This window comes from Hemicordylus capensis, chromosome 6 (assembly GCF_027244095.1).
Source record: "Hemicordylus capensis ecotype Gifberg chromosome 6, rHemCap1.1.pri, whole genome shotgun sequence".
Taxonomy (NCBI): Eukaryota; Metazoa; Chordata; class Lepidosauria; order Squamata; family Cordylidae; genus Hemicordylus; species Hemicordylus capensis.
In genome coordinates this window covers 71,114,716-71,136,465 of record NC_069662.1, presented here as the reverse complement: position 1 = coordinate 71,136,465, position 21,750 = coordinate 71,114,716, and positions in this window count along the sequence as shown.

The window sequence follows — 21,750 nt, the reverse complement described above, 5'->3', positions numbered from 1 at the left end:
GATCATGGGAGTTATAGATGGAAGTACTCCACTGCCTGCTATCTCTCCCCCTCTCCCCACCCCCTCTCCCCAAGGTAACATGTCTAAAGCCAATGCTTGAAGAAAGAGCAGGGAAGGCAGGGAATGAGCCCGAGTTCAAGGCTGACCTGCTTGCTGCCCCCCTCAAGCTGTGGCTACCTCGGATGTGGGCCCCTGTAAGTAAGGGGAAGTGACTCACGTTTTCAAGCACCCCATCTCTGATAATTACATCATCTCTATTTATTGTGAGCATGTTGGGTGCTTAGATGTGCAATCGCTGATGTAGATTTAAGCTCTACATATGTGGTGAAGGTGTCCTAAAGCAGTAAGATCCTGGTGTCAGCAGGGTATGTCTGAGGACACATGATACATCCACTTTGCTGAAGTCAAGCAGGTCTAGGTCTTGGATGGGTGATTGCCTGGGAACCTTATTTATAGCATCTTGATTTCCATGATGGAAGAAAGGAAGGCTATAAATTAAATATATATGGTTACAGAAATTATTTATCAGGTAAGAACATAACAACAGACCTGCTGGATCAGGCCCATGGCCTATCTAGTCCAGCATCCTGTTTCACATGGTGGCCCACCAGATGCCTCTGGGAAGCCCACAGGCAAGAGGTGAGGGCATGCCCTCTCTCCTGCTGTTACTCCCGTGCAACTGGTATTTAGAGGCATCTTGACTCTGAGGCTGGAAGTAAAGATAATCTTGTTGGGGTAAGCACAGGACACAAATATAGGAGAAAGACTATTTATAATGAATTTGTGGAATGCATCAGTGGTTGTGTATGCCAGACAGTGAAAAATTATATGTAGTACCAGGAAAAAACAGAAATAATTCTTGTTCAAAGTATGCTGAATGCTGAGATGGGAAAAATGTCTTGTATATAAGGTGTGTAAGGGAAAGGGAATAAGATTTAGAAAGATTTGCTGGATATTGTGAAGTATTATGACTTATTATGGCAGTAAATTATGGGCATCTCTTGGGACATGCCTTTTTAATATTTTGTAAATTTCCTTGCAATTATCTTTTACATGTATTTTAATTGTGAAAAGTTAAATACATTTTTTAAATGGATGGGATGAATGGTTATTTCCCCATGCTTTATATTCCCATGCTTGCATAATGTAAGACTTGCAGTTTGAGAGACAGAGACATGTGTGCTAACCTAGAATTTGTAGTTTGAGAAATGTGCCAACCTCTGTGACATGCTCTCCCAAGAACTAGAAGTCCCAGCCTGCCTCAGTTCCTGTTGGCATTTCCCGTGGAGGGTTAGGAGGAGGCAACAGGTTATGGAAGCAAGAGGGAGGGACAAGTACAGTAGTAATTTGGGACACTGAGATCTCAGAGACATTGGGAGCTGTAGCAGATTAAAACCTTGTTTCAGAGCAGCTCACATGAAGTGAAAAAAATGCTGAATCATCCCTGGAGAGCTGCCTGGCTGGGCTGCTCATAAAACTAACCTATATTTCCGGTAGAATTAAAATGCTGCCACCCCCACCCTCCTCTTATCTTCCTGGGCTTGGGATGGAATCCCAGGGAAAACTCTATTTTGCTATTGGGTAAGTACAAAAATCTTCCATGTGTAGGCCTACACAGGATGAGAACACTGATAGGTGCAGAGTGCCTTTTGTACCAGAGAAATCCCCTTTCTGCCTTTTTCTTGAGTTAAAAGCCAACTCTGAGAGGCTTGTAAAAGAAAATAAAAAACTACTACAGTTTTTTATTCAGTTACTACAGACTGCTTCCACCTGAGGCTTTTAGGTTTTAAATACACTCAAAAATACTTAGTAGGTTACAAAAATAGGTTGGCTTAGGCTTCAGTTTCAGATGGCATTTAGGCATGCTTAAAAGTTTACAGAGTCTTTTGCAGTGCCTTAGGTGGGTTGAGCATAGGCTAGTGTATGTTATTTTAATTACGTTGCAGGTAAACATTAATAGAACAGTATCAGGAATATGCAAAGCATACACACAAAGAAATATAAGTTTCTAACACAAAAACTGACTAACAAACTGTTCCCTATGCTGAATCCCCTTTTCCTCGAGAACTCACCCAACACCTGATGAGAATCAAGCTACTTTCCTTCTTTCAAGAGTCTGCAGATTTATTCTGTGAGAGAAATCTTCTTGCTGGTCTCTGCCATGAGGGCACAAACTCCATGCCCCTTACTAAAGCCTTTCCGTATGCACTTCTCTCCAACAAAGACCGCCCTTCTTGTTGCCAGAATTACCAGCAACCGTGCTCTAGGTCCCACCCACCTGGTGTACTGATTGGCTGCCCTGGAGTTCACCAGCCTGTCAATCGAGACAAGGGTTCACTCCCTGTTAACTCTTTAGAGGGAGGGGAGGCTGACCACTACAGGAGACATTGTGGCATAGGATTTACAGGCCCCAGAACATATATGAGCAAATGGGTTAGGCCTTTGAGCTCCAGAGTACATAGAAAAACTGACACTAGAACCCAGAGCCAAGGAACAAGGGACAATTATCCCTTGTATATACATGCCACACTGCCATATCTGGCTATAAACACAAATCAGGCAGCCAGAAATCTAAGGAGCTTAACTGATACAACTAAAAGAAACTAAAGGATACCAAGCAATCCTCTAGTTTTTTCCAGTCAGTGAAGGTCCTTCTTGTCAATTTTTCAAAAGAGATGGGGTGAGTTGGGGAGACAGATGAGGGATTGGGATGGAGTGATGAGGGGAGAGAAAGGTTTTCATGTTTCAGAGATACCAAGACAAATGTCACCCAATTTAGCATGTCTTGCACAGATACCAGTGAGAGAGTAAGATATTAGGAGCTGGCTTAAATCGATGCTGCTTTAACCTCTTTAGCACTGACACAACTGTATTTACGACACACACTTTTGATCTAATGCATGTCACTTTTGTCATCACCTTTGCAAGCATTAACAACTCATCCAAATAAACATAGCTTATTCCAATAAAGGCAATTGATTTATTTCTAACCATTTTGTCCACTAGGTGGCAGCAGGTTCTGAATGTTGTCCAAAAGCAGAACCTTAAACAATGTAGTTCTTCCTAACCATTTAACCATTTCTTCTCTGAAGTAAGAATCTGTCCAGCCTCCCTCTGGGTTCTTTTTTTGGTCACACTACAATGTGATGGGATATAGTATACACACACAGAGACAGAGAGAGTTTTCCAACATCCCACTACACTCAACAGTAATCTTCAATATGTACAGCTCTGGGACTCACTTTAACCTCCCAATCTGCTACATAGGACCCATTTTAAATGTTTGAATGCTTTTTCTTCTTTTTCTTCTCCCATTCTCTGTTTTTATTCTGTTGCCTTTCTTAAGACATGTCTACCAACTGAAATAAATTATCAATTGATTTAAATGATTCCTTCCATTTTTAGGAAAGAGTAGAGATCTCTAAACAGAATTCTTAGCACCCAAACTAAACAACAACCCCCAAAATTTGGGGTGGTAGGTGACAGATACACAATAGAGCATACATGTGTAGTGTAATGTAGTACTGTTTTTTTAAAGCAAAGGTGGTGCCACAGTGGGACCCACTTTGGGGCAGGTCCCAATCTACTGATTGAAGACCAATGCTCTAGAGCATGGATTCTCAACACTGGGTCCTTAGATATTATTGGACTTCAACTCCCATAATCCCCAACCAAAGGACACTGGGGCTGGGGATTATAGGAGCTGAAGTCCAAAAACATCTGGGGACCCAACATTGAGAATTCCTGCTCTAGAGAGACCAAGAAACAGAACCTAGGATGGAGCACTGCTGATGAAGAGGACAGGGCTGTGCAGAAGGGAACAGGTTTGATTCTCAGTGATGGAGGTCCATAGGGGCAGCCAGGGAAGCCCTTTTAGACCTATACCAAAGTTGTCCCTTTGCCTTTCAACTTTATAGTTTGTCTTGAGTTGGAGAGAGGAATAATTCATTGCTGCCTGCCAACTGTAAAGTAGTGAATTGCAACAAACTATTTGATGGGGTCAGCTTACATGACACATGCACTCAACATTGAACGTATGAAAATACATCCCAATATCACATCCCTTGATATTGCAATTGCCATGGAATATGGTTGTACTGGTATGGCAGAACCCTATGCAACACCCAGGCCGTGCCATTTTTGTGAATGTAATTGTTTGCTTTTCTTTTCTCTGGGGAAAAAGATATCCATAATGGCTATTTGTCCGCTCATCTAGATTTTAACAAGTATCACAGAACTAATCTGCCTACTTTCCTTTCACTATCCCTACAACTGGACTAAACTTGGTCCAAATCAGTTAGGCAGTTCACAAGTTAGCCCACTTGCACCTCAAATGTTCATGCATCCTCCATCTTGTATTGAGGTGGATGACATCACCACAAGCTATGCCCTTGAGCCATCCGTATGAGTTCCTACACCTGTAGCAAAATTTGGTTCACATTGGTTAGGCTCAGTCTACAAGTAAGCCAAAATGCACTTTAAATGTTCATGTGTCTGCCATCTTGAATGGGGTAGATGACATCACAAACCACACTGTTGAAGTGTCTCTGTGTGTGTCACTCACTACAAATGTACCAAATTTGGTTCAAATCCGTTAGTCAGTCTACAAGTTAGCGCTCTTGCATTCACATGTCCACCATCTTGGACCAGGGTGGATGACATCATTACAAACTACACCACTGAGGTGTCCCTATGTGTCACTCACTACAGCTGTAGCAAATTTGGTTCAAACCAGTTAAGTGGATGTGGTTTGTATAAAGTAGATTGTTAGCAGTTGGAACAGTGAAGCATTCTTAATTATATAACTGTAACCCACCCTGGAATAACATGGGATTAAAACTTTGCTTATTTAGATGTATATATCTGGCATTTAGCCATGTAATAGGGAATACCACACCTTTCCACAAGGGGGCACATTCAAGAGAGAAGTTGACCATGAAAAATGGCGGGGGGGGGGGCGCGGAATCTTATGTCAGTTTTACGAATTACAAATCGCTGTGAGAATTTTTCTGTTGCTGTTCTTCAGCATATGACAATCTACAGTTTAGTCCTGGTCTGCACATGCAAAGAGTAAGGTGGTAGAATAGTCTGCACCACTTCAGACTGTGGGTGAGGATTATCCTTTTGAATCCTCAAGCAAAAGACTCCTTGAAAGTTAAACAAAAAAGTAGCATGCAGGGAGTGGGTTGAACTAGAACCTTTCTGTCTGATGTGCTATTGTTTTACTGGCAGGTTTGTTTGTTTGTTTTTTAAATGTGGAGGAATGTTTAAAAATAGCATCCTCCACTTGAATGAAGTGCTTACAGTCCACTCTGCCATCTCTGGATGGATTCTGTCTCCTGATTCTGCTAAATGTGTAGACCAGGCCTCTGTGTGTGAATAGACTTCATGGAAAAGCATGGCCTCTGAAGCAATGTCAGGTGATAATGAAAATTCTATTTCTGCTGGGGAATGGAGCAACAGGAAGCGTGAATGAACACTTCCTGTTGCTGAGTTCCCTGCGTTCCCGGCAGGGAGAGCAAGTGAGTGACCAAGGATCAGTGGTGGTACTGCTGCTGTTGCCATCAGAGGGGGTAAGGTAGAGTTGGGGAGAAAGGTCCAAGTGGGGGGAAGAGGTGGAGGGAATGAGATGGAGGATACATGTGAGTGGGGATGAGGGAAGGGAAATTCCTCTGTGGCATGCCTTCAGTATAGAGATGGGGGAAGAGGCTTATCAAGCCAAATCAGATGCTGGCAGGGCTTAGGTATCTGTGATACATGGATTGGGATTCATTAAGAATTAATTCCTAGCTTTTTTACTTTTTTGTTTTTGTTTTTACACAGAACAAAGCCAGGACTGCAAAAGAAATCATAACATCCTTCTGTTTTATCACTACCCACAGGGTGCTCAAAGGAGCATTTAACTATTGTGCAATAACTTTCAGACATGTAGCATAATTGGACTGGATCAAATTTGGAACTTATAATGTGGAAGTCTAATTATTTGAGTTCCGTTGTAGCTGCTACTCTTGGCCCTCTACTCTTTTAAAAACATTGTAATGTCAGCTGACTTTGGCTAATTGAAGCAGTATCTCAATTTCTAAACAAACCAAATCCAAATAACAATCTAAGTGAAAGGGTGGGCAGCCCTAACAGCCAAAGCTCTGCTCCCTGACACAATCCACCCCTGTCCCTGACATTTCTGGGCCCCTCACAAATTCTGAGGGAGACTCTCTTGCACAGCCCTCCCTTGCCCATCTGCTAAATCAGAAGAGCATTTAGAAGAGGGATATCCCACCCCAACCTGGTGCTCCCCTTCTTTCTTTACATTCTGTTAACAAATATAGCAGCTCATTTGTAGTAAGTCCCTCTGCAGAACAAAGTTCTACACATTTCCTTGAACCTAAAAGATTTTCTGCCAGTGCCATGCTTTTATCAGAATTTATCACAATTATCAGAAAATAAATCTTCCATTATAAAACTTTAGTGAGTAACACCATTAAATTGCTCCATTGAGTTGCCTCATCTGTTCACATGCCCAGACATTGCTCACACACATACTTAAGTGTCCAGACATAAGATCTGGAGACTTTCTAGATAACATTCTACAAAACCACATGTTAAGGTTGTGAACAGTGAGTGTCTACAATCATGCATGGGTAATGCTTGAGCATGTGCACATGAGCAGAGGCCTTGGAAGTTATTTAAAAGATCCAGGGCCTGGGCCCACCAGGCTTGCCTCAGGCCCACAGCTCCCCTACTGCCTCTGTTTTGATCATTAACCTTTTTCATTCTCTCGAAAGGAATGAGAATTTTCCCTGTTCATCAGGGCATCCTTGTTACAGCTGGTGTGTTTTGGTCCACAGTACTTGCTTTATTTTCAAATTTACCTCCCTTTTGCAATTACTTTCTTGCAGTGGCCTTGCCACCAAATGAAATTTTGGAGATGGGGGAATTATTTATGTGCATTAGTATCTCACCCCTCAACCTTGATTTTTGGTTCTTCTGTACCAGCTTTGCCACCACACAATTTTTAAAAACGGGGTGGTGGTGGTGATAAACAGTACTTGTGGGGGAGGCTACGCACCTCCTACTATTGGAGTATCACCATTAATTCTTCCACTGAGTCATGCAGTAGGGTTGCTGCTGGTTGTAAGAACCACTCACCACCTCCTCCACTGAACCGGAAAGCTGGGTTGCTGCTGGGCACAATGGCCGCTTGCTGCTCCCTCCACCATGCTCATCCGGTCAGTTGCCTCTTGTCATGCCTCTGGTTGGCATGGCTCTGGTCATGCCAGCCCCCCCCCCAACTGCTGGGTTGCCACTGGTGCGAGGGCAAGCCACTGTATCCTCTGCTGTTCCCAGCAGCAGAGTCTCAGCAGCATCTGAGGCTCTTTACTTTGGGGAAGAGGCAACTATTGGGAGACATGATAGAGATGTATACAATTATGCATGGAGTAGAGAGAGAGGACAGAAAAAAACTACAACCAAGGGTCATCCCATGAAACTGAAGACCAGGAAATTTAAAACCAACAAAAAGGAAGTACTTTTTCACACAGTGCATAATTAATCTATACCATGGGATTTGGTGATGGCCACTAGTTTGGATGGCTATAATAGGGGCTTAGGCAAATTAATAGAGGACAGATCGCTCAATTGCTGTTAGTCTGGTGGCTATAGTTCACCTCCAGCCTCAGAGGCAAGATGCCTCTAAATACCAGTTGCAGGGGAGCAACAGCAGGAGAGAGGGCATGCCCTAATCTTTTGCATGTGAGCTTCTCAGAGGCATCTGGTGGGCCACTGTGTGAAACAGGATGTTGGACATAAGCCTTCGGCCTGATCCATCAGGGTTGTTCTTATGTTCTTGTGTTAATACTGCTGAGAGGTTCAAAAGAACCACAGGGAAGTGCTCCCCCTGTCTGTTTCCTGGTGTGGATTGTCTATCAGGGCTATCAAGTCAGTTTCATTCCTAGTCCCTGGTAGAAGCCAGGTTGAAATGGGTCAAGATAATCTGTAACAGACAAGACCCTCTGAAGTTGAGATACCGTCACGCACTCTTGTACCAAAAGGGGAGATTAGAAACCAGTCTAGGGTTGTTAAGGTTGAAGGGAAAGTACTCAGAAATTCCATTAATTTTCGTGGGGCTTAAGTGCCCACAAAATGTGTATACATTTAGTGCAGGGCTGCTCAACTTTGGCCCTCCAGCTGTTTTTGGACTACAGCTCCCAAAATCCCCAGCCACAATGGCCAGTAGTCAGGGATTATGGGAGTTGTAGGCCAACATCTGCGGGAGGGCCAGAGTTGAACATCCCTGGTTTAGAGGGTTAGGTAGCATTGCCAAGTTATGGCCATATAGATGAATTCTGAGCAGAAAGTCTGAACTAAAGCTGAACCCCAAAACTGGTTCAGAGAAGAGTGTTTTCCTTCAGTGAACTAGAACTGAGCCCTAAAATATCTGGGTGCTTCAAATCTAGTTCAAAGCCAGTTCAATTTGTCTGAATTGGTTATCAAACCACTTTTTAAAGTCTGTGACTGAACCAGAACCGAAGTTTAAAAAACAAACGAACTGATGAACCTAAACCAAACCCATGTTTTTAATGTTTTGATTCCCTGATTTTGGGAAAGGAAAGATAGAAAGACTGTACACCTTTTCTTTCTGAAAGAACATTAATTAGGTTCAAAACACACATTCAAAGTAACTTGTTCTAAAAGGTTCCTACCTGGAACCCCAGGTTTTCATTTTTTCTGGCGGAGGGGGGATGGTTTCCCCCCAGTCGTATTCCAGGCCTTCACATCTCTACCTGGGAGGGGGAAATTAAATCTTTCTCCCTTCTTGAAAATCTCCCTTCTTGAAAATCTTCCTCAAAGGGCAATTTTCCTCTAAAGTGAAATAGACATTTCAAGAGTAAATAATGAAGGGAGAGAGTGAGTTTAAGTGTGAAAAAGGCACAAGGAGAAATAATTAACTGAATTTCCCCTGCAATCGTAATTGAAATTGGGCCCCCTGCTCAGTCTGGCTCTTTTCAATGAAAAAGAGAAAATTCAGGTTGGAAGCACAACTCTTTAGAGTGAGAGTGTATCTTTTGATCCTTCCCTTGTATCTTTTGTTAAAACTTCAGCCTTCCAGTTGGTGGCAGATTTGCCATTTTTGTCATCTGAAATTGTTTATGCATGGTAGTGCCTTTGTATAATTAAGGTGGAGTGTAGGAGCTGCATTGTGTTATAATAAACCTTGAACATTCTATTTGTCATACAATCCAAGTCCAATGTGCCTGAAATTTGGCACAGAGCAACTAGATGAGAAGCACCACCATCTATCAAAATATGGTACAGATCCATTGAAAAATTACCAAGATATAGTAGTTTAAAAATGGACTCCTAAGAATCTGTTTTTTTTAAGTAAGCAATTTATATTCTGCCTAGAGTAACCCACCTTTCTTAATGTTTTTCTTGTCTTTTTAAATGTATTCCAAAATTCAGATCCATAGAGCAGAATGCATTTGTTGTTGTCTTACTGCTACTGGAAGGAAGTAATAAAAAAAAATCCCTGTAGGGGGAGAATTGAGGGGGGTGGACTTTAAAATAGGAAGAAAATAATGGAAAGACTCTTTGTAAAAACATGGCAGGAATATGCAAATATGTATTTTAAAACATGGGGAGGGAACAATGCAAAAATATTTTTTAAAGACAGGGAGAGGGAATAATGGAACAAAGCTTGCTAAATGATTTTAAGGTAAAGTGTGCCGCCAAGTTGATTTCAACTTCTGGTGCCCACAGAGCCCTGTGGTTTTCTTTGGTAGAATACAGGAGGGGTTTACCATTGCCTCCTCCCATGCAGTATGAGATGATGCCTTTCAGCATCTTCCTATATCGCTGCTGCCCGATATAGTACCAGCGGGGATTCAAACCGGCAATCTTCTACAGGTTTTATTTTAAAAGGTTATTTAAAAGAGGTTATTTAAAACCTTTAAAAAGGTTTAAAAAACCCACCCCCATACAGCACACACACTGGGCTCATATAACTCTGACATTATCGACAGCATCCTATGGAGCAGGGATTCTCAACGTTGGGTCCCCAGATGTTATTGGACTTCAACTCCCATAATCCCCAACCAAAGGTCACTGGGGCTGGGAATTATGGGAGTTGAAGTCCAATAACATCTGGGGACCCAACGTTGAGAATCCTTGCTATGGAGGATGGGGTCTGTTTGTATATTTTTAAGAAATAAAGCCATAAATACCTCCTCTCTTGCTTTATAGCAAGAAAGAGATAGTAACCGTGGGGGGTGGGGGTGGTGCTACAATTGAGCAAGTGTGTACAGGCTACTCCTAGGGGGCGCTGTGCCCGTATTTCATACATAAATTATAATTTTCCCATTGGAATCAATGGGAAACAAAAATAAATAAATAAATAAATCATGAATTGCTGGGTAAAAATATCTGAAATTTCACATGATTTCCTACATTATTATAGTATTAAATGTGTGGACATTCAAGGAATTTGGTTCATCTATTGATTTTTAATTTTAAAAAACTTTGAAAAGAATTCATTTAAAATAAATGAAGGAAATAAATCTTCTTGAACTTCCACACATTTGATGCTACCATCATGTTCTACCGCCATATGAATTTTGAGAACTTTCTGACCAGCCATTCTGGGATGATAGCATGGGTGCAAAAAATGGGGGTACTCTTTTTATATGAAGACAAGGGGCAGTTTCCTCCAAACCAGGCTTGAATGACAGAGTGGTGGATTCCGTTCCAGAACTTTCTGTAACTTTCTGCCTGGAAATAAAACAGTTTTGATACTTTTAAACAATTTTAGAAACTGTTTTTTAAAAAATCATTAAAAATCAGTGAGTGAACCAATATCTTTGAAAGTCCACACATTTAATGTGATATCATTAAATGTTTAATTTAACTTAATAACATCTCAAATTTCAGAGCTTTATGCCCAGTTATTAACCTTTTCCAGTTTCCCATTGATCCTTATGAGGAAATTATCTGATGGGGCCCATGTTCAATTTTTGACACAGGCCCCTTCAGAGCTTGCTACGTCATGGAGTAACCATTAAGTAGAATTCTGTTGTTTGAAGGAGAGAAATTTGCTCTATGTGTTCTCAAAGGTTGTGCCCTCTGCATACTGCTTTTACAATATAATTCTTTGTGGCTTTTAAAATAATTCTATACCGTTTTTAGACACCAGTAAATAGTAGCCTTTTAGAACCCTGTGTTGGCATTCTTGCTCATATACACGCACATTATATTTCTGTATTTCTGTATTTCTGAATTTTGTTCAGAACTGCATTTGCATGTGTGAATAGCAACAGACTGTAGATTGGAATTGGCAAAACAATATTAGGGTATGCCAGAGGAGCAAGTCTCAGAGGCAAGACTTTTTAAAACAAGAAATAAAGTTAATTTTTAAACTGCAGAAGTACAATGCAAGCAGTGATATTTGGTGCAACATGGTTGCACAGGGAGTAAAGGCAGCTCCCTGGACAAGAAAAGGAGTGAGGGGGAGTGAGAGAGTGAAGGTCCTGATGGCTAGTGGGCTTTGGAATGTGGACAGAAGGAAGGGGAGAGACAGGAGAGGGAGAAAGAGATAAAAGTGAGAAGTAAGAGCTCATTAATACTGGCCCTACAGCTGCTGATTTTATTTATTTTATTACATTTATATCCCGCTCTTCCTCCAAAGAGCCCAGAATGGTGTACATGGTCATGTTTCTCCTCACAACAACCCTGTGAGGTAGGTTAGGCTGAGAGTTAAGTGACTGGCCCAGAGTCACCCAGGGAGTTCGTTCCATGGCTGAATGGGGATTTGAACTCGGGTCTCCCCAGTCCTAGCCCAACACTCTAACCACTTGCGTCACGTGTGATGCCAAAAGAGATTATTTCCAGCAGGGAATATCTGGAAGGTCCCAGTCATCATGTTTTCCCAAAGCACAGAGCAAGGAGAGGCAGTGAGGTGTTGGATTGGCACCGAATATCATAATCTGTGGCACTCTGCATGCCCACAGCTAGTAAAGGGGAGTACTGGGTTTCCCAGGCTGTCGGGTGTAACAGGATTAGCTTGCGCCAAGCCCAGATAGGGAATGGCCCAGCCTCAGTGGCTGAAGGATTTCATTCTATAGTTCTCAGGCAGTCAAGCACAGGGATCCATCTGTGACAGGCCTACACAGAGAGTGACCCAAGGACTCTGGGTTCCAAGGGTATCTAGGGCAGTCCGGTGCAGGTTTCCCCACATCAAGCTTATGCAAGGAACACTTAAGGAAAGTGATTTCAGCTCAGTGGTTCTGGACCTCACAGTACAGTGTTCCAATTGGACTTGGTAATCCAGTGATTCAACTTAGGGGAAGGAGTTTGAGCACACAGGCAGGCGCTCATTTGGACAAGCTCTTAAGGCAGTAGAAGGCATCGTGTGACACCAAGCTCCCATGACAAGACTTGAGCCAAACGGAAGTCCCACTAAAAGTTTTATATGGTTTGTTCTTCTGCTAAGCTCCAGAGATGAGAAAATGTTGAAAGACAATGGAGAACTTCCAGGTACTGGATCTAAGGAACAGTGCCAGTGTGCCAGCTCCACAAAACTAATTTAGAACTTGGGCCTTGACCAATGTTCTCTCTAATTTTTTTCATCTGTGTGCGGAAGGAATTTGGTTCTGGGCAGCAATATCAAGGCAGTGTGTACACACATGCATTCAGAGTGGGGCCTTCCTGATTCAATCTGAGCGGGATTTAAAACTAACTGAGTGGACATTAAAAAAAACCTTGTGAGCGTGCGCACATGCACACGCCTAGAGGGAACACTGGCCTTGAGTGCATGTCTCCAACATCAGATATTCAATTGAGAAGTATGCTGTCTCTGAACAAGGAAGTTTCATTTAGCTTATAGTTGTTGCTTCATGAATTTCTCTAGGATTAGTTTCCATTTCCTTATAGATAAGTGGAATTGACCCACTTTTCCGTTTATGTTTGACAAGCTCCTGCTAAAGTTATGTTGTAGAACACATTCCTGTGCATGTCTAACAAGATAATATAGTGAAATGGCTGAAACAGCCTCAAGTGCTATAAAATGTTAACATATACAGTTCATATAGCTCCAGCCCCAGAGTTTCCTTGTGGTTCAGTGGCATGGTCTACAGCTTGGCCAGCTCTACTGCTATTACTACAACAACAAATATTTATATACTGCTTTTCGACAACGGTTTTCAAAGAGGTTTACATAGAAAAACAGTAATAACTAAGGATGGCTCCCTGTCCAAAAGGGCGCATAATCTAAAAAGAAACATAAGGTAGACGCTAGCAACCACCACTGGAGGGTTGCTGTGCTGAGGCTAGATAGGAACAGTTGTTCTCCCCCTGCTAAATATAAGAGAACCACCATTTTAAAAGGTGCCTTTTGGTGCAGTTAGCAGGGGGGTCCATACTAGCTCCATCTCTATGCACTCCACTAAACTAGCAGGATCCAGGATGGGGGTCAAGGTTGGTTCTACCCTCTTAGCATCTGGCTTGGAGAGGATGGCAACAGGTTGGACCGTAGCCCAGTGGAAGAGCACCTGCATGCTTGCATGGGGAAGATCCCAAGTTCACTTCCTGACATCTCCTGGTAGGGCTGGGAGAGATTCCTGCCTGTAACCTTGGAGAGCTGCTGCTGGTCAGTTGACAATACTGACCAACAGTCTGACCTGATACAAGGCAACTTCCTATGTTCCTATGCTTTCAGTCAGAGATACCACCTGAATTTGCTTTGTTCTTGAATGTAATCAGAATTTATGTCATTATTGTATCTGGTAACATTGAGTTCCACAGATTACTTGGCAAAATAAATGGTTGGGTCTCTTTCATTTTGCAGACATGTTATTAATATATAGTTTTTCAGGTTTAAAAGAAGTTCCTCTTAAAATGGTTTGGAAGAATGAAAGGCTTGATCCATCTCTCTGCAATTCCTCCAACTGCTGATACTACTTTTGGCTGAGGTTAAGGTAGTTGGTGTCAAACTGGGCAGCCTTCTGCAGCTGAAAGTTCCTCTAGTATCCAATGCAGGTTGAGAGCCACAGCTGGATGCTGTGAGAATGCAGATCCACGACATTTTATTGATGGCATATTCTCTTAGCATCCCATTTATGGAATGCCATGGATTCATAGTGTATCAAACCAAAATTCATCAGTTGCATCTGCAGCAAGTGACTGAAGAGACATTGTGGACCTGAGGAATTTCTGTGTGGGCATTTACTGATTTTCACCCTGCAAACATATAGTTTCCCTTGGCAGAGGAAACATGGGGAACACACATTTCAGCAGAAAAATGACTGGAGATGAAAGCCTCTCTTACAAGCCCCAGGATTGTAATCTCCACAATATCACCTTCCATGTGATTTAGGAAAAAAAGGTAAACAAGATCTACCTGTAAATGATTGCCCTATTAGCCTTCTAAGTATAGTAAGTAAGATGTACACTAGGCATTTGTATAACAGTTTATTGGATTGGTTTGACTCTCAAAATATATTAGCAGAAGAGCAGGCTGGCTTTAGAAGCTGGTTGCTCCCCAATAGACGAGGCCTTAATATTTCAGTACCTGGTGGAAAAATATTCTACTAAGCCAAACACTGCCTTGTATGCTGCATTTGTTGACTTTAGGTTCATGTTCAGTTTAATTTCTAGACAAAAATTATAGCGTAAGCTTATGGCTTCAACAATTGATCATCGCCTGCTTCTCTTAATAAATAAGATATATGATAATTCCCACCTAAAAGGTACGGTGTAGTGGGGTGGAGCATTTCACAATGAAATTCCAACTTTCAGGGGTGAAAAGCAGAGCTGTATTTTAGCACCACTACTATTCGATTTTTATATCAACTCACTTGTTTCCCATTTAGATATTAAGGATTACCATCCACCAAAGAGTGTTGCGGTTCCTTGCTTCGTATTGTAATGATCAGTCATTGGAAATTAATTATTCTATCACAAAGATGGTAACTTTTGCAAAGAGACCTAAATTGCGAAAATGGAAGGTGAATTAGCATAAGCTAGAACAGATCAAATGTTTTAAATACCTTGAGATAATCTTCCAAGCATCAGATGGTCAGAGTCAGTGCAGAATGCCCAAAGGTCAACAACAGCCATCCAGTCCTTTTACCACACAAGGGCCCCCCAATTTATTTCTGCTGGTATTAAGCTATACTTGTCCAAGTCCCGAGCACAACTCCTGTATGGAGCACAGCTCAGCCCATTTAACAAACCTTGTGAGACTAGAATCCTTACAATCAAAATTCTTGAGGAACTTGTTTCAAGTATCTCACTGTGTGCCCAGTGCAGTCGTTCGCTTAGAAGCAGGTACACCTAAGGTAGAAGCCAAACTATGGTCTAGCATATTTGAGTTATGGATAAAGCTAAACTTCCATCCTTCTTCAGGTCTAGTGCCTCTGCTGTTACTGACAGATTCTTTTCAAGATGGAAACTATCACTAGGGGAGAAGCTGTGTGTCTATGGATTTACCCCTGATTTACTATTATCAGTGGGCTATGAGAGTGCCAAATCAGCCCCCAGGCAGCAAATAAATGATATGGAATGCCAAAATGTTCAGAATCGCATTCCTAGGAGGGTCTGTTTAGGTAATCCACCTATTAACACTAGGCCAGCCAGATTCATTCATTCATTTGATTTCTATACCGCCCTTCCGAAAATGGCTCAGGGCGGTTCAAACAGAGAAATAACAAATAAATAAGATGGATCCCTGTCCTCAAAGGGCTCGCAATCTAAAAAGAAACATAAGATAGACACCAGCAACAGCCATTGGAAGTACTGTGCTGGGGGTGGATAGGGCCAGTTATTCTCCCCCTGCTAAATAAAGATAATCACTACATTAAAAGGTGCCTCTTTGCCAAGTTAGCAGGGGTAAAATCAGTTAGCTTGATTATGGTTTCAAAGTATTATAGAGCACTGATGTTGACATGTTTCTATTGGAACATAGGAATTTGCCAAATACTGAGTCAGACCATAGGTCCATCTAGCTCAGTACTGTCTTTACAGACTGGCAGCGGCTTCTTCAAGGTTGCAGGCAGGAATCTCTCTCAGCCCTATTTTGGAGTTGCCAGGAGGCTTTACACACATGGCCAGGGGCATAGCAAGGTTGGAGTGGGCCCAGAGACAAGATTTTAAAATCCCCCCCCCCGCCGCCGAAGCTAAGCTAAATGAGGCTGAATAGTGGTAACAAAAAGCACAGTTATATATATATATATATATATATATATATATATATATATATATATATATATATATATAACACCAATGTGCCACAATAGAACATCATCCTAAATTATGTTTTAAAAGGTTTTGTAAATTGTGGACAGTGCAAGTCATTTAATGGTACTAGAGAAAGACATGCTGTTCTGGTAGCTCCAGGTCTTAACACTCACATCAATTTCGGAGGATGAATACAACTGAAGGAAGCCCGAGCGGGTGTGTGGCTGGGGGAGTCAGTCATGTGACTTGGATCTGGGGGCCCCCCAAGGCAGTGGGCCCCCAGACAACTGTCTGCTCTTGCCCTATTATAGTTACGCTCCTGCACATGGCTTTTAATTCAAATCCACTCTGGATTGGAGTGTGCCAGTCCACATATTAGTTATATTTACCCCAACATATCATGAACCAGTACAGACATGACTCTGTTTCCCCCCCAAGCAAGGCTGTTCATTCTGGCTTAGCCTGAAGTACATCCAGCTTTTTAAAAATCCTGTATTTCCAGCAGTTTTAAAAGAAAAATTGACATTTTCCTTTGATGTGCGGAGGGGCTATTGCTGACAATCTGGCTTACTCACACTTTCGTGTTTGTTTGTTTTTCAATGTCTGCTGGGTGGATTTCCGTAAATCCACCCAAGTATCAGCAAAGAAGAGTTTGACAGCTCAGTCTGGTGTGTTCTTTGAGTGATTTGCAATTTCAAGTGCTGGGGGCAGGGGGGGAGGGGTTGTGGCTGATGCATTTCTATGGAGTCCAGAAGTGGGTTGAGGGAGGAATTCTTGAGTTAAACGCCAGCACAAGCAAAATGTATATCTTCAAAGTTTGGTCACCACAGCAACACAGCTTACATATGCAGATGTTTGGATATGTAGATGTTTGGAAACTTAACAATGGAGACTACAGGTTGGGGTTAAGTTCTGTTGCTTCGACCTGTCACTTTTGCAGACATCCGGCTGGGTGTCAAACTAAAAAAAAGTAATACTGAAGGGAGGTGTCTCACGCCTCCTCCTGGGATGTGATTGGTTGGAGAGGAAAAAATGAAACAACAGTGGTGACACACATAGGAGAATGATCGCAGGAATCGCAGGAGGAGCCCACAGCTATGTAAACTGTCAATTTAATCCCCAATGTAAACATCTTGGGAATCAGCTGCGGAGTGGATTCACTCTTCAGATACCCTGAGGCATAAAGCCATGTGTGAAAAACCTCCAGGGAGGGAACTTGGAACCTTCTGCTCTTCCAAGAGTGGCTCCATCTCCTAAGGGGAATACTGTATCTTACAGGGCTCACACATCAAGTCTCCCATTCATATGCAACCAGGGCAGATCCTGCTTAGCTAAGGGGACAAGTCATGCTTGCTACCACAAGACCAGCTCTCCTCTCAATGCACTACAGTGCAGCTCTCCTCAATGCACTACGCATGGCAGTTTTGGAGGAGTGATTCAGGGAAGTACCATTTGCTGAACAACTTTGCCTTTGTAATATGGGAAGCATAGAAACAACAGCCCATGTTTTACTTTATTGTCATTTTTATAAAGACATCTGTAGTAAATATATATATTGCCTTTTTTTAACCAGTTTTCTAGGCCATCTAGACCTTTTTAAATGCCAGTTCTCTCTTATCTGATCAGAATGATGAAATTTCAAGCAATGTAGCTAAGGTTTTTTTGATCACACAATCATGAATTAGCTGACACTTTCTTTTTCTTTCTTCTCTTTGTAGTCAGCACACTTCAGTACGTACAGATACATGTATGCTAGTGGGTTTTCATCTGGTTAGGATAGTTCTGTGTTATCTAATGAAGACTCCTACCCAAACGGTACTTATACTATTGTAATCACATTTATCTCTTTACTTCTTGATTTATTTGCTGTTTTGTACTTAGTTTGCTTTGGGGTTTTTTCTGGTTAGAGACCATAATAAAGATGGTTCTGATTCACCTCCCCTGTGCAGCAGGTGTGCAGGTAGGGTGGGAGGGGGCAGGTAATAATGTCAGTCATGGGCTGTGCAACCCCATGCAACATAGTCAATGGTGAAGGGAGGCATGACCAGATACTTAACAGCAGAAGCCCCCCTTTGCCCTCCAGGGTTTTTCATCTCAACATCTACTTTCCTTTGACCAGGATTAACTAGGGCTGGGCAGGTCCCCCCTCCCAGCCCCATTTTTTTAAAGTGGGAAAAATGATTCTGAACTTAAAGGTTGACATTACCTAGCATGATGAATGAGTTAATTAATTTAATTGTGAGTGGAAAGGGGTTTAGAAATATAGGAGACTGGTGAGCACCCTGAGACATCAACTGAGAGTAAAGGGGGAATTCCCAGACCAGCCTCACAAAGCTAGTAGGTTTGGGGTGGACCGGGAATGTCGTCCTCTAGTGGTGTGAGGCATGCCTGTTTTATCCACCCTGGATACATTATTGTTATATGGCAATGAGAAGCCAGGAGCAATTAATCAATTCCACCTAGGCTCCAAGTGGAGCTTGCCTGGAATGGGAGGCACTTATGAAGCTGCCTTGTGCTTTAAAAATCTAGTTTTTTGAAAAATGATATAAGTTCTGAATTGGAAAGGGCATGAACTCCTGTCTTCACTGCTTTCTGGGTGAGTGGGGACAGACACTGCTCCCCAGGCAAAAATAAACTAAAATCCTGGATTTCTCTGTTGTTTTCTATGGGCAGGTCCCATTTCTATCCCAGAGGAGAAAACAAAATAGCTTTAAAATGGAATTAGCAAGTCCATCTACAGACTGTGACTCTCATTTTTTCCTATCTTTATGGGTTATAGAGAACAAGCACAATATCACTAGAACATAAGAACAGCCCTGCTGGATCAGACCGAAACCGATCTAGTCCAGCACCCTGTTCCACACAGTGGCCCAGCAGTTGCCTCTGGGAAACGCACAGGCAAGAGATGAAAATGTGTCCTCGCTCCTGCTGTTGCTCTCCCTGCTGTTGCTCTCCCCTGCTAACTGGGCAAAGGGGCACTTTTAAAACATGGTGATTCTCTTTATTTAGTGGGGGAGAGTAACTGGTCCTATCCACCCCCAGCACAGTACTTCCAGTGACTGTTGCTGGTGTCTATCTTATGGTTGTTGTTTTTAGATTGTGAGCCCTTTGGGGTCAGGGAGACATCTTATTTATTTATTATTTCTTTATGTATACTGCTTTGGAAACTTTTGTTGAAAAGCGGTATATAAATGTTGCATCTGGTATTCAGAGGCATCTTGCCTCTGAGGCTAGAGGTGGCCTATAGCAACCTGACTAGTAGCATTGATAGACCTTTCCTCATTTATAGACCTTTCATCTCAAAGTCATCCAGGCTGGTGGCCATCACCACATCCTGTGGCAAAGAATTCCATAGATTGATTAAGCACTGTGTGAAAAGGTAGTTCTTTTTGTTGGTCCTAAATTTCCTGGCAATCAATTTCATGAAATGACCCCCAGCTCTAGTCTAGTGTTATGTGAGAGGAAGAAATGTTTCTCTCTCCCCATTCTATGCATAATTTTCTAAGTCTCTATCATGTCTCCCCCTTATTTGTCTCATTTCTAAGCTTAAAAGCCCCAAATGCTGTAGACTTGCCTCAGAAGGAACGTGCTCCAGGCCCCTGATAATCTTGCTTGCCCTCCTGTACACCTTTTCCAGTTCTGTAATGACCTTTTTGAAATATGTTGAGAGGAACTAAGTTTTGATCAGTCTGGATGACTTCCTGGAGAACCAAGTGGTCAATGTCCTAAATATGTCTGAAGTTTTGATACTTAATCTTTGCAAATATGGTCTACACAGTACTGTACACAGAGATGGACAACCTAAAAACTGGTACATCTGTTGGTAACCTCTAGGCTGGATTACTGCAATGCTCTCTAAGTAGGGCTGCCTTTGTACATAGTCTGGAAACTGCAACTGGTTCAGAGCATGGCAGCCAGGTTGGTCTCTGGGTCATCTAGGAGAGACCATATTACTCCTGTGTTGGAGGAATTGCCCTGGCTACCAATACGTTTCCGGGCAAAATACAAGGTGCTGATCATTACCTGTAAAGCCCTAAACAGCTTAGACTCTGGGTATTTAAGGGAATGTCTTCTTTGCCATGAGCCCCACCACCTGCTAAAATCATTTGGAGAGGTTCGCCTGCAGCTGCTGCCAACTCGTCTCATGGCTGCTCGGGAACGGGCCTTCTCCTGGACTTTGGAATGTGCCCCCTGTTGAAATAAGAGCCTCCCCATCTCTGGCAACTTTTAAAAAGGCACAGAAGACGCATTTATTCACCCAGCCTTTTAATTAGATTTATAGTTTTAAATAATTTTAATACTGGGTTTTAAATGTTTTTAATCTTTTAAATAATTTTAATTGTTAATTGATTTAATGTTTTAAATGATTTTCATTATAAACCACCCAGTGATGCAAGTTTTGGGTGGTATCGAAATATTTTAAATAAATAAAATGATAATACTGCAAAAGTGGCCACGCCATGGATTAGTATAAAGGCATTATAATATTTGCAGTTTTATTTCCAATCCCTTTCCTAATGATCCCGAGCATGGAATTTGCCTATTTCACAGCTGCTGCACACTGAGTCAACACTTTCTTTTTTCTTTTCTTTTTCTGAACATTTATTTATTGAAAAAATAGAAAAAGAACAGAAAAGCATGGTTACATCTCTTGAACTTCCAACTTACAAAATATGTATGTAAAATATTGAAAATAACAATCCGAAAAAAAGCCTCTTCCATCCCTTCTCCAACCATTATCGCACTGAGAAATTGAAACATAGCTGAACAATCTATAATAGAAAGGTATAATGTAACATAATAATGGTATAATGTAACATAATAAGCATAATAAACGGTAATCAAGATATAAGTAAGATTTGTGTATCTACTCACTCCCCAAAAGAGCTTCTAGCCAGAGAAAGATCACCTATTTATACTTGATTCAGCCTAGAAATCTAAATATTAAGCATCATTAATAAACCAAGCTTTGGATATAGATAACTACTCTATAGAATATATAAAATTTGTCAAAGATTCCTGGATCAGAAAGAAAGAAAGAAAGAAAGAAAGAAAGAAAGAAAGAACTCTAAACTATTTCAAGCTATAACCCTAATCCGTAATTTTGCTTCAACATCTTGTATTAAAAACAAATAACATCTAGTTCTTCTTCTTCAGTTTTGATTGATCCTCATCCGTGGGTTATAAAGTTTGTGAGAGATTCCCGGGTCAGAAAAGAAGAAATAACCCCAATCTAATTCAAGCTATAACCCTAATCCGTAATTTTGCTTCGGCATCTTGTACTGAAAACAGGTAACATCTAGTTCTTCCTCTTCAGTTCATTCTGCTGATTGATCCTCATCCATGAGTTTGTCCAATATTAGCGTGGGGTCTGTTGCCTTTAAAAATTCCAGGAAGCGTTTTACATCAGAAGAATTATGTATCTACACACTCCCAAAAGAACTTCCAGCCAGAAAGGGATCACCCATCTGTACTTGATTCTCCTTTCCTGGAGAATAACAATTTAAAACTTTGCCTCTCGGCATT